Source organism: Rattus rattus, chromosome 1, assembly GCF_011064425.1.
Source record: "Rattus rattus isolate New Zealand chromosome 1, Rrattus_CSIRO_v1, whole genome shotgun sequence".
In the NCBI taxonomy this organism is placed as follows: domain Eukaryota; kingdom Metazoa; phylum Chordata; class Mammalia; order Rodentia; family Muridae; genus Rattus; species Rattus rattus.
Window position 1 is genome coordinate 122,057,944 of NC_046154.1, and position 12,940 is coordinate 122,070,883.

At 36.9% G+C, this 12,940-nt stretch overlaps 1 pseudogene; it reads right to left on the minus strand.

Annotated features, from left to right (window-relative positions):
* Nucleotides 1-2,511: 2,511 nt before the first annotated feature.
* LOC116889158 lies at nt 2,512-3,339 on the minus strand (annotated as a pseudogene).
* Between the last annotated feature and the right edge of the window lie 9,601 nt (nt 3,340-12,940).

The window sequence follows — 12,940 nt, forward strand, 5'->3', positions numbered from 1 at the left end:
TTTGTAATACTTTAATATCTTCAATAATGGTATTTATATTCTTATTTAGATATATACTGAATTCTCATAGAATTTTCTAAGATCTGAATAGCTGCTATTGTGTAAAGCAAACTTTCATTCCTATAGCCCTCAGAATAAAGAACAAATGCTCTGCTTTTGGTTTTACTCTCATCAGATCTCCTCATAAAGTTGACTCTCACTTCTTCAGAACCTTGATAAACAGCTTTCAGATCAAAAACAGCACTGCCAACATGAACAATTTTCAAGCATCAAAGTTTCCATGAGGTAATTCAGTTTTATTTTCAGCACCTCACTGTGTGTCAACTAAGCTGTAGCTTTTCTTGAAAACACCCATGATACATTTTTATTTTATCTTTGGGGGTGTCATTTTATCCACATATACCAAAAAGTACAGTGAAATTTTTATCACAGAAAAATATAGTATCTGCTTTCTTTAATCCAAGCACTTTGTATTAAAAAACCAATGATAACTTTTTTAAATTTTAAATCTGAATTTATGTTTTGAAATAAAATTGCAAAATAACAAACTTTTATAAAGTTGTCACATGGGAACACACTAAAATGCCATCACATGCTGTACTTACTTATAAAGAGTTAACAATAAATTCAGTCTAAACAAGAAACTACTATCAGTTATAATGTGAGTTACTTCCTTTCTTTTTGCAAAAAGGAAGCTTATGGGAAATGCTGGACCCATCAGGAGAGCCAGCAAGACTCTGCTCCTCCATGAATAAGGAAGCCTGGAGCATAGCCTTCCTGTTGGGGATCGACTCCAGTCCGCAACTCCTCCATGTGGGCTGCAGGACCTATCGCTGATGCTTTCCAAGTCCTATGTGCCATGGCTCTTTCATTTCTAGCAACAATACAAATACCACCATTATTTTCCTTGATTTGTAAACTTCAACAGAAAAGTCAGCATGCTACAGACTTTGTACATGGAGTCCAGTGAACTTTCTTGAGGCTCTTAGTATTCTGGGAAAGCCCTTTTGCAGAAGGTTCTAACCTGGCTCACTCTCTTGTGGTAACTTGGACATTATCCACACAGACCAGTACTCATAGGGTGGGTCCAACTAGCAGACTTTTTCTGAAGATGTGCCCATGGTTCTGCCATGGCTCTGCTCTGGCTTAAACCATCTTCTCTCCAATTACAGTAGATGTCTTCTCTCTTTTCCTTATGCTCTGTTTGACAATTGATATTATGGTATATTCCTGTAGAATCCTTTATTGCATTTTAATAGTCGACAATTTGAGGCTGTTGCATAACCGCTCTTTAGATATTTTGCTGGTCTGTAAAACTAAGCTGGTTTGTATAAGGTTAATAAAGAAACAAATGCTGGTGGATTTTAGCACCCTGTCATCATGTCCACCACTGAAGGATGGCAGCCTTCAACAAGTCAACCAAGTTCGCACATGGATTCCTCTCACATAAATACTCAAGTTAGTTTTGTTCCAATAATAAAACATGATTATTTTTAAATAACAAATACATGCCCTGGACAATTGTCACAAAAGCAGTAGCTATAATGCATGTTATGGTACTCTAACTTCATTTCCATAGATCAGTTCCAAATCAAGGTTCGAGCCTTTGACTCTGCTCATGGATTCAAGTTCTAAGACATATCATTTGCCATTATCATTTCTACATTTAAGGAAAACTAAAATGTCATTCTTAACATGAGGAGGGAGTATAAAATCATCACTGCTTCATAATCAGGAATTGGATGTATATCTCTCCTGAGAAGCACAGTCCGAATATGGCAAATGCCAGCAATAAACCACTGATCTGAGAACAGGACCCCCGGTGAAGGAATCAGAGAAAGGACTGAAATAGCTGAAGGGGCTGGAGACCCCATATGAACAACAATGCCAACCAACCAGAGCCTCCAGGGATTAAGCCACTACCCAAAGACTATACATGGACTGACCCTGGGCTCCAACTGCATAGGTAGCAATGAATAGCCTAGTAGAAATACCAGTGGAGGGGGAAGCCCTTGGACCTGCCAAGGCTGAACCCCCAGTGAACGGAATTGTTGGGGAGAGGATGGGGAGGGAAACACTCACATAGTGGAGGGTGAGGGGTTAGGGGGATGTTGGCCTGGAAATCGGGAAAGGGAATGACATTTGAAATGTAAATAAGAAATACCCAATTTAATAAAGATGGAGAAAAAAATTACTTTCAAATTCATAGTATCACCAAATCTTGCTAATTACAAAAGTGTAACTTTGTAATTTCTCCTATGATGATAGTATCATTATTGCCATTTATTTGTTCCTAATTAAATTTCATTTCAAGTACCTGATACCAAAATTGAGGTAGCTGCATTGTGGCTGCATTGCTAGGCAGTGATATTGTTTAAAGAACACCTGGTACATCAGATTTGATTTATATGAGAGGGAAATGAAGTTTCCCTGACAGTTTTCTGATGTGGCATTCAAACCAACAAAAAACCAAAACAGAAACATGCCCCCACCTCACCCCCAATCATTTTTTTAGTGATAAAAGTACAATTCTTTTGTGAGCATTGACAATATACATGGGATCTGTTTCTTTTCTTGGAAAGTGCTACCCAGAGGCCCGTGGCCACCTTCCTGTTAACATGAGTGAGGATGTGCATGAATTCCAGCTTGTGGGCATACAGTTGCAGCATGGTACAAAGTGGGTGGATGAACCAAGACTTTGAATTTCTCAGGAATAGTAATTGGGTTTTGTAGAGTAAACATAGAGGAAGTTGGCCTCCACTGGTATCTTCTGGCATGCCATATCATCCTCAGTTCCACTGTCTGTCTCAATGCCACAGTCCAGATCTGTACCCTGGCAGTCCTGAATAATGAAGAGTTTCTTCTTTCCAGTCAGACTCTGGCAGTAGTTGCCTCTGAAGAATCTAGTTAGTTTTTCCAGGTCAACAAGTCTATTGGTTCCAAAAATTAATCCTTCGTCACCATGGCTTGGAATCACACACACAAAACTGCTCCTTTCACTGTGATCTTCCTTAGAAACATTATCCATAAATTCCATAATTTCTTCATGAGTAAGATCATTTTTATTCCTGACTTTATATTTCAGGACCATGAATGTCTCAGGCATGTCTTAATTCATAAGGTTAGCTGCAGCAACATCAGTACCAGAGCGAGATGTCATCTCAGTGTTTTAAGCAAGTTCTTATTATTAATTATTATACATAATCCCATTTCAGAATAATTCATTTTTTAACTACTGTTCAGATCTACTCCAGAGTCCATTGGCTTGCTTCTATGTATAGTCTTTACTTCAAAATAATTAATGGATTTTGAATCCACCAAGGTTTTGTTGTTCTCCATGGTCACATTTCTTAGTGTACCATTCCAAGCTCAGAAACACAGGACTCCAATGATAACTTCTAATCATTAACTTTCATTCGGGGCTGCTGCAGTAGAAAACTCTTGTAGTAATATCTAAATAAACCTGATGAGGGATTCCTTCACACCTTTGACCAGTTATGTTCCCTGATAAAAGACACACACGCACACCCGCACGCGCACACACACACACACACACACACACACACACACACACATATCTTTATATTTTAATATGCCTTATGCAGAATAATAACTGAGCAACTGCCTAACCTCCGTGCTCTACTTTCTTTCCATAACCCCATTTTTGCTTACTATGTTTCATTATGGCTGCTGTTAGCTCCAATTGGTCAGCCAACACAGCCATGTTTTATGGTTGGGCTAGGCTATGGTGGCCCCTTTCCTTTCTTCAGCACACTGTTCTAAGCCATTGCATATCTATCCCTGCCTGCTCCTTCTTTGTAGTGTCTTTTCTCAGAAACCTAAACTTCACCTATCTCTTTTCTCTCCAGCTATGGTGGCTGGTATTATTATTCACCAATCAGAATTAACTTGGGTGCATATTGTAAATCTTGGAGATCAGCACTTAATATTAGACTACAAGCAGCATTACATCCCCCTCCCTTTTTGTCCAATTAAAAAGTCTCTTATCTCTCAGATATACATTGAACACAATTATAACAATTATGTAAATTTTAAGGTATGCTATACACTTATAACATCCAGTCCACCATATTTGGCAATTAAGATAAAGTATTCTATCATCTATCCTAATTTAATGAGTTTAGAATTTTGTCCTCAATCATGTTTGATTTTAACTTGTATTACCCTCTGAAACCTGTCCTTTCAAATCTAGAATATCTTCTTTATTGCCAAACAACTTAAGTTCAATTGTGAGATTATAAATAATCTTTAACTCTGTTAGAGACTTGGGAAGTAATTAAATATTACCTGAATACACAGGAAACACAAAGACACAGCTTCCAAAAGTTAAACAATTGACAGAGACAGCTAACTGCCTGGAAAATTTCTAATATACTTTATAATGTCAGAAAATCTTAATGTGAAAACCTTAATCTGAATGTCTTCAGCTTTCCATCCAAGAACATCTTACAGACTTTAAGTGAAGCAGGAATTATAAGGGGCTACCTTACCCTGTATTGCCAGAGCTTAGCAATTGACTATCCTACATCTGTTTGTCCTTTTTGTACAACATTATGTTTGCAGTTGAAATTAGGGCTTTTCGTGCCTAGTGATTAGTTTGCCACAATTGAAGTAACTGCACATGAAGCTATTGCTGCTCATCTCCTTCCTTAAAGTGGGATGGGAATACTGTCAGGAGCAGACATGGCTTGCAAACAAAAGATATGTTAATAATTAAGTGATTTTAAGTGCCATATTCTGTGGATCTCTGATGCTTTTGAAGAACATCTATCTATACATAGCACAACTGAATTGTCAAATATTGATTATTTTTAGCTCTTCACTATTTGAATAATCTTGAAGATAGTTCATTGTAATTAACCAAATTAGAATCCAATATGACCATGAGTTTGACTGTCTATTAACTTGCATTACCTAATAATTGTAAGTAGTTTGCAATAGCAGCTATTAGGAGGATTCAGTATAAGCCTTCTATTCTTAAATTAATTGCCTGGGCATAATAATTTTGTTCAAGAGTAACAAAATTAAATTTAAATTTTGTATCATCATACAAATACTTATATCAATGAAAACCTTAAACCTGCTGGTTTGTACCTTTGCCTGGAGTGAACCCAGGGCTCTGTCTTCCCACCTACTCCTACAAAACCCAGAGGAAGTTCAACTCCCAAGAGTTCTGACATACCCCAGGATCATAGGTTTGCACCTGTACCTGGAACAGACCTTGAGCCCTGGCTGCCTACACACCCCTGCAACACCCAGAGAAAGCATGACTCCCAGGAACTCTGACATACCAAGGTCTCAGGAACTCAGACACACCAGATCTCAGGATCCCAGAGGCATCTTGACTCTCAGGAGCTCTACTATACCCACAATCTCAGGATCACAAAATGCCAGAATAACAGGATCACAGAGACAGGTAGATTCTTAAGAGTTCTGATGCAACCAGGCTCATAGGGGGGGACAAGATCCAGTCAGAGACAGTAAGACCAGTTAGCACAAGAAATAAGCAGATGGCAAGAGGCAAGAACAAGAATATAAGCAACAGAAATCAATGCTACTGGACAGCATAGAACCCAGTTTTCCCATCACAACAAGACTTGGACACCCCAAAACATCTGAAAAGCATGGTAAATCTAATCCTATCTCATGAAGGTAATAGAGGACTTTAGAAAGGAGATAAATAACTCCCCTAAAGAGGTACAGAAATATACAGGTAAACAAGTAGAGCCCTTAAAGAGGAAACATAAAACACTTAAAAAATACAGGAAAACACAATCAAATGGGTAAAGGAGGTGAACAAAACTGTACAGGGTCTAAAAAAGGAAATAGAAACATTAAAGAAAACACAAAAGGAGACAACCCTGGAGATGGAAAACCTTGGAAAGAGATCAGGAGTCACAGATACAAGCATTACAAACAGAAAACAAGAGATAGAAGAAAGTCTTAGACATGGAAGGTAATGTATAAGACATTGACACAATAGTCAAAGAAAATACAAAAAGCAAAAAACTCCTAACTCAAAACATTCAAGAAATCCAGGACACAATGAAACGACCAAACTTAAGGATAATAGGTATAGAAGAGCGTGAAGACTCCCAACACAAAGGGCTTCAAAAAATTCTAGAAGAAACTTTCCCCAACCTAGAGATGATCATAAACATACAAGAAGCTTACAGAATGGAAAATAGATTGGACCAGAAAAGAAATTCCTCCTGTCCCATAATAATCAAAACACAAAATGCTCAGAATAAAGGAAGACTATTAAAAATGGTAAGGGAAAAATGTCAAGTAACAATAAAGACAGACCTACCAGAATTACACCAGACTTCTCAACAGAGACCTTTAAAGCCATAAGATCTTGTGCAGATGTCATACAGACCCTAAAAGACAATAAACAAATTGAAAAAATCAGAAATGAAAAGAGAGACATAATAAAAGAAACTGAAAAAATTTAAAAAATTATCAGATCCTACTGGAAAAGCTTATACTCAACAAAACTTGAAAATCTAGGTGAAAGCGGTGATTTTCTATGCAGGTACCAGGTACCAAAGTTAAATCAGGAACATATAAACTATCTAAACAGTCCCATAACCCCTGAAGAAATAGAAGGAGTCATTAAAAACCTCCCAACAACCCCCCCTAAAAAGGCCACGACAGTATGGATTTAGTGCAGATTTCTCTTCTATCAGACTTTCAAAGAAGACCTAATATGAATACTTCTCAAACTATCCCATAAAATAAAAACAAAAGGAACATTACACAATATATTCTCTGAAGTCACAGTTACATGGATACCTAAGCCACACAAAGCCCCATCAAAGAAAGAGAACTTCAGACAAATTTCCCTCATGAATATTGATGCAAAAATACTGAATAAAATTCTTGCAAGCCAAATTCAAGAACCCATCAAAACAATCCTTCACTATGATCAAGTAGGCTTCTTCCAAGGGATGCAGGGATGATTTAATATATGGAAACCAACATAATACGCTATATAAACAAACTCAAAAAGAAAAAACAACACATGATCATCTCATTAGATGTGGAAAGAGCCTTTGACAAGATACAAAACCTCTTCATCTTAAAAGTATTGGGAAAGATCAGGAATTCAAGGTCCATAACTAAATATAATAAAAGCAATATACAACAAACCAATAGCCAACATCAAACTAAATGGAGAGAAACTTGAAGCAATCTCACTAAAATCAGGGACTAGAGAAGGCTGTCCACTCTCACCCTATCTAATGAGTATAGTACTCAAAGTAATAACCAGAGCAATCAGGCAACAACGGGAGGTCAAAGTGATACAAGTTAGAAAGGAAGAAGTCAAAATAGATGATATGATAGTATACTTAACTGATCCCAAAATTTCCACCAGAGAATTTCTAAACCTGAAAAATAGCTTCAGCAAAGTGGCTGGATATAAAAATTAAACAAATCAGTAGGTTTGCTCTACTCAAAGAATAAACAGGCAAAGAAAGAAATTTGGGAAATGACACCCTTCACAATAGTCACAAATAATATCAAATATCTTGGTAAGAATCTAAACAAACAAGTGAAAGATCTGTATGACAAGAACTTCAAGTCTCTGAAGAAAGTGAAGAAGACCTCAGAAGATGAAAAGATCTCCCATGCAAGATTAACATTGTAAAAATGGCCATCTTACCAAAAGCAATCTACAGATTCAATGCAATTCTCAGCAAAATTCCAACTCAATTCCTCACAAAAATAGAAAAAGCAATTCTCAAATTCATTTGGGACAAGACTAAATAAGAATAACAAAACTCTTCTTAACAATAAGAAACTTCTGAGGGAATCACCATCCCTGACCTGAGGCTCTACTATAGATAGAAACCACATGGTATTTGTATGGAATCAGACAGATAGATAACTGGAACAGATTTCAAGACCGATAATTAAACCCTTGCACAGATGGTCAACTGATCTTTGAAAAAGAAGTCAAAACCAACCAGTGGAAAAAAGACAGCATTTCCAACAAATGATGCTGCTTCAATGAGAGGTCTGCTTGTAGAAGAATGAAAATTGATCCATTTTTATCTCCTTCTACAAACCTCCAGTCTACATGGGTCAAGGGCCTCCACATAAAACCAGACACACTGAAACTAATAGAAGAGAAAGGAGGGAAAACCTTGAACACATGGGCACAGGGTAAAATTTCCTGAACAGAACACCAATGGCTCATGCTCTAAGATCAAAAATTAAGAAATGGGACCTCACACAATTGAAAAGCTTCTATAAGCAAAGGAGACTGTCAATAGGACTAAACAGCAGCCCACAGATTAGGAAAAGATTTGTACCGATCCTAAATCTGATAGAGGAATAATATCCAATATATACAAGAACTCACAAAGTTTGACTCCAGAGAAACAAATAACCCTATTAAAATGGGGAACATACCTTAACAATGCCTTTTCAACTGAGGAATTTCAAAGGACTGAAAAGCACTTAAGGAAATGTTCATTATCCTTAATTATCTGAGAAATGCAAATCAAAACAACCCTGAGATTCTATGTCATACCAGTCAGAATGGCTAAGATCAAAAACTCAGTTGACTGTAGTTGCTGGCAAGGATGTGGAGAAAGAAGAAAGCTCCTTTATTGGTGGTGGGATTGCAAGCTAATACAACCACTCTGGAAATCAATCTGGCAGTTCCTCAGAATATTGGAAAAAATTCTACCTGAAGACCAAGCTTTACCACTCCTGCACATATACCAAAAGATACTCCAATACATATTAAGGACACATGCTCCAACATGTTTATAGTCCATAATTGGTCCTGTCAAAATGTAGGGACAAAGTGTGGAGTAGGTACTGAAGGAAAGGCCATCCAGAGACTGTCCCATCTAGAAATCCATCCCATCTGCAGACACCAACCCACGCACTATAGCTGCTATAGCTTTCCCATGAGAAGTTCTGTCAGAATCTGACCAATACAGATGATGATGAACAAAGCCAAACTTTGGGCTGAGTATGGAGACCCCAATGGAGGAGTCAGGGGAAGGACTGAAAGAGCTGAAGGGCTTTGCAACCTCATAGGAAGAAAAATGATATCAACCAACCAGACCCTACAAAGCTTCCAGAAACTAAACCACCAATCAAAGAATACAAAAGGAGGGACTCATGGCTCCAGCTGCGTGTATAACAGAGGATGGCTTTATCTGGTATCGATGGGATGGCAGATCCTTGGTCCTGTGGGCTCAATGCCCCAGCAGAGGGGAATGCTAGGTCACTGAGGTAGGAAGGGTTAGGTGGGTAGAGAGCACCCTCGTAGAGGCAGGGGAAGGGGAAAGGGATAGGGGGATTTGGGAGGGGAAACTGGGAAGAGGGATAACATTTGAAATGTAAATAAATAAAATAATCAATTGACAAAAGGGGAAAAAACCTTGAACTTGTATGAATATATAAATTCTATACCAATGCAAGAAAATATAATTTCAAATATGCATCAAAATAAAAGATTTTTCACCAATAAAAGATTATGGTAATAATCTTATTTATTGTTTTATAATCTTATAATCTTGTTTAAGAGTAAATTTAATAATCCATCCTCATATATCTAATTTCTTGTATTACTCTATCTCCTCTTTTTCCACTTCAACCCCTTCCATTTATTTAATGATAGAGAAGAACTTCTTTGTATATACTGGAAATTAGCCTTCTATCAGAGGGAAGAGTGATAAAGACCTTTCCCAATCTTTTGGTTGCTGTTTTGTCCCATTGACAGTGTCCTTTGCCTTACAGAAGCTTTGCAAATGAGATTCCATTTGTTGATTATTGTCTTAGAGCATAAACCATTGGTGTTCAGGAAAATTTCCCCTGTGCCCATGTGCTTGAGGGTCTTCCTCATTTTCTCTTCTATTAGTTTGAGTGTTTGGTTTTATGTGGAGGTCCAAGATCCATTTGGACTTGATCTTTGTACAAAGAGATAAGAATGATTCAATTTGCATTCTTTTACATGTTGACCTCCAGTTGAACCAGCACCATTTGCTGAAAATGCTTTTTTCCATTGGATGGTATTGGCTCCTTTGTCAAACATCAAGTGAACATATGTGTGTGGATTCATTTCTGGGTCATCAATTCTATTTCATTGATCTACCTGCCTATCTCTGTATCAACACCATACAGGTTTTTTTTTTGTTTGTTTGTTTGTTTGTTTTTTTGTTTTTTTTTAATCACCATTGCTGTGTAATACAGCTGGAGGTCAGGAAAGGTGATTCCCTAAGAAGTTCTTTTATAGTTGAGGATAGTTTTCACTATCCTGGGTTTTTTGTTATTCCAAATGAATTTGCAAATTGCTCTTTCTAACTCTGTGAAGAATTGATTTGGGATTTTGACGGGGATTGCATTGAATCTGTAGATCGCTTTTGGTAAAATGTCCATCTTAACTATATTAATCCTGCCAATCCATGAGCATGGGAGATCTTTCCATCTTCTGAGATATTCTTCCATTTCTTTCTTCCAGGACGTGATGTTCTTGTCATACAGAACTGTTACACAGAGGTATTTTACATTATTTGTGACGGTTGTGAAGAGTGTCATTTCCCTAATTTCTTTCTCAGCCTGTTTATCCTTTAAGTAGAGGAAGGCTATTAATTTGTTTGATTTAATTTTATATCCAGCCCCTTTGCTGAAGTTTTTTTATTAGCTGTAGGAGTTCTCTGGTAGAATTTTTGGGGTTACTTAAGTATCTATCTATCATCTGCAAATGGTAATATTTTAATTTCTTCCTTTCTAATTTGTATCTCTTTAACATCTTTTTGTTGTCTAATTGCTCTGGCTAGGAATTCAATACTATGTTGAATAGGTGGGGAGAGAGTGGGTAGCCTTGTCTAGTCCCCAGACAAGGATGTTAGTTGGATTGCTTCAAGTTTCTCTCCATTTAGTTTAATGTTAGCCACTGGTTTGCTGTATATGGCTTTTACTATGTTTAGGTATGGTCTTGAATTCCTGATCTTTGGAAAACTTTTATCATGAAGGGGTGAATTTTGTCCAATGCTTTCTCAGCATCTAATAAGATGATCATGTGTTTTTTCTTTGTTTTTGTTTATTTAGTGGATTATGTTGATGCATTTTCATATACTAAACCACCCCTGCATCCCTGGGATGAAGCCTACTTGAACATGATTCATCCATTATTTTGTTGTGTTTTTTGATTCAGTTTGCGAGAATCTTATTGAGTATTTTTGAATCAACATTCATAAGGCAAATTGTTTCGTTGTTGGATCTTTGCGTGGTTTACATATAAGCGTAATTGTGGCTTCATAGAATAAACTAGGTAGTGTTCCTTCTATTTCTATTTTGTGGAATAATTTGGAGAGTATTGGTATTAGGTCTTCTATGAATGTCTGGGTATTTTTTGTTGTTGTTGTTGGGAGGCTTTCAATTTCTACTTCTATTTCTTTAGAAGTTATGGGAATGTTTAGATGGTTTATCTGATCCTGATTTAAATGTGGTACCTAGTATCTGTCTAGAAAACTGTCCATTACTTTCAGATTTTCCAGTTTTGTTGAGTATAGGCTTTTGTAGTCGGAGGATCTGATGATGTTTTTGGATTTCTTCAGTTTCTATTGTTATCTCCCTATTCATTTCTGATTTTGTTAATTGGATGATATCTCTGTACTCTCTGGTTAGTCTGCCTAAGTGTTTATCTATCTTGTTGATTTTCTCCAAGAGCTATGGCCTGGTTTTGTTGCTTCTTTGTATCATTCTTTTTGTTTCTATTTGGTTGATTTCAGCCCTGAGTTTGATTATTTCCTGCAGTCTACTCCTCTTGAGTGTATTTGATCCCTTTTTTTTTTTTAGAGCTTTTAGGTGTGCTGCATAGATGCTAGTATATGCTCTCTCCAGTTTCTTTTTGCAGGCACTGAGAGAAATGAGTTTTCCTTCTAGCACTGCTTTCATTGTATCCCATAAGTTTCGGTATGTTGTGCCTTCATTGTCATTATATTCTAAAAGTCTTTAACTTCTTAATTTATTTCTTCCTCGATCAAGTTATCATTATGTATAGTGTTGTTCGGCTTCCATATGTATTTGGACTTTCTCTTTTTTCTGTTATTGAAGACCAGCCTTAGTCCATGTTGATATGATAGGATGCATGGGATTATTTTTATCATCTGTTATCTGTTGAGGTCTGTTTTGTGACTGATTATATGGTCAGTTTTAGAGAAGGTACCATGAGGTGCTGAGAAGGAATATTCCTTTATTTAGAATGAAATGTTCTACAGATATCTGTTAAGTACATTTGGTTCATAACCTCTGTTACTTTCACTGTGTCTCTGTTCAGATTCTGTTTCCATGGTCTTTACATTGATGAGTGTGTGGTATTGAAGTCACCTATTATTATTGTGAGAGGTACAATGTGTGTTTTGAGTTTTAGTAAAAAATATTTTTATGAATGTTGGAGCAACCACTCTGGAAATCGGTCTGGTTATTTCTCACAAAATAGGACATAGTACTACCTGAGGTACCCAGCTATACCACTCCTATTCATATACTCAAAATATTCTCTTACGTATAACAAGGATGCATGCTTCAGTATGTTCATAGAAGTCTTATTTATAATAGCCAGCTGGAAACAACCCAGATGTCCTTCAACAGAGGATGGATACAGAAAATGTGATACATTTATGCAATGGAGTACTACTTATCTATTAAACGCAATAAAATTGTGTTTCATGAAATTCTTAGGCAAATGGATGGAACTTGAAAATATCATATTCTGTAAGATACCCCAATCACAAATGAACACGCATGGCATGTACTCACTGAAATGAATACTAGCCCATAAGCTCAGAATATCCATGATACAATTTGCAAACCACATGAAGCTCAAGAAGAAGGAAGACAAAAGTGTGTATGCTTCAGACCTTCTTAGAAGGGGAACCCAAAAATTCACAGG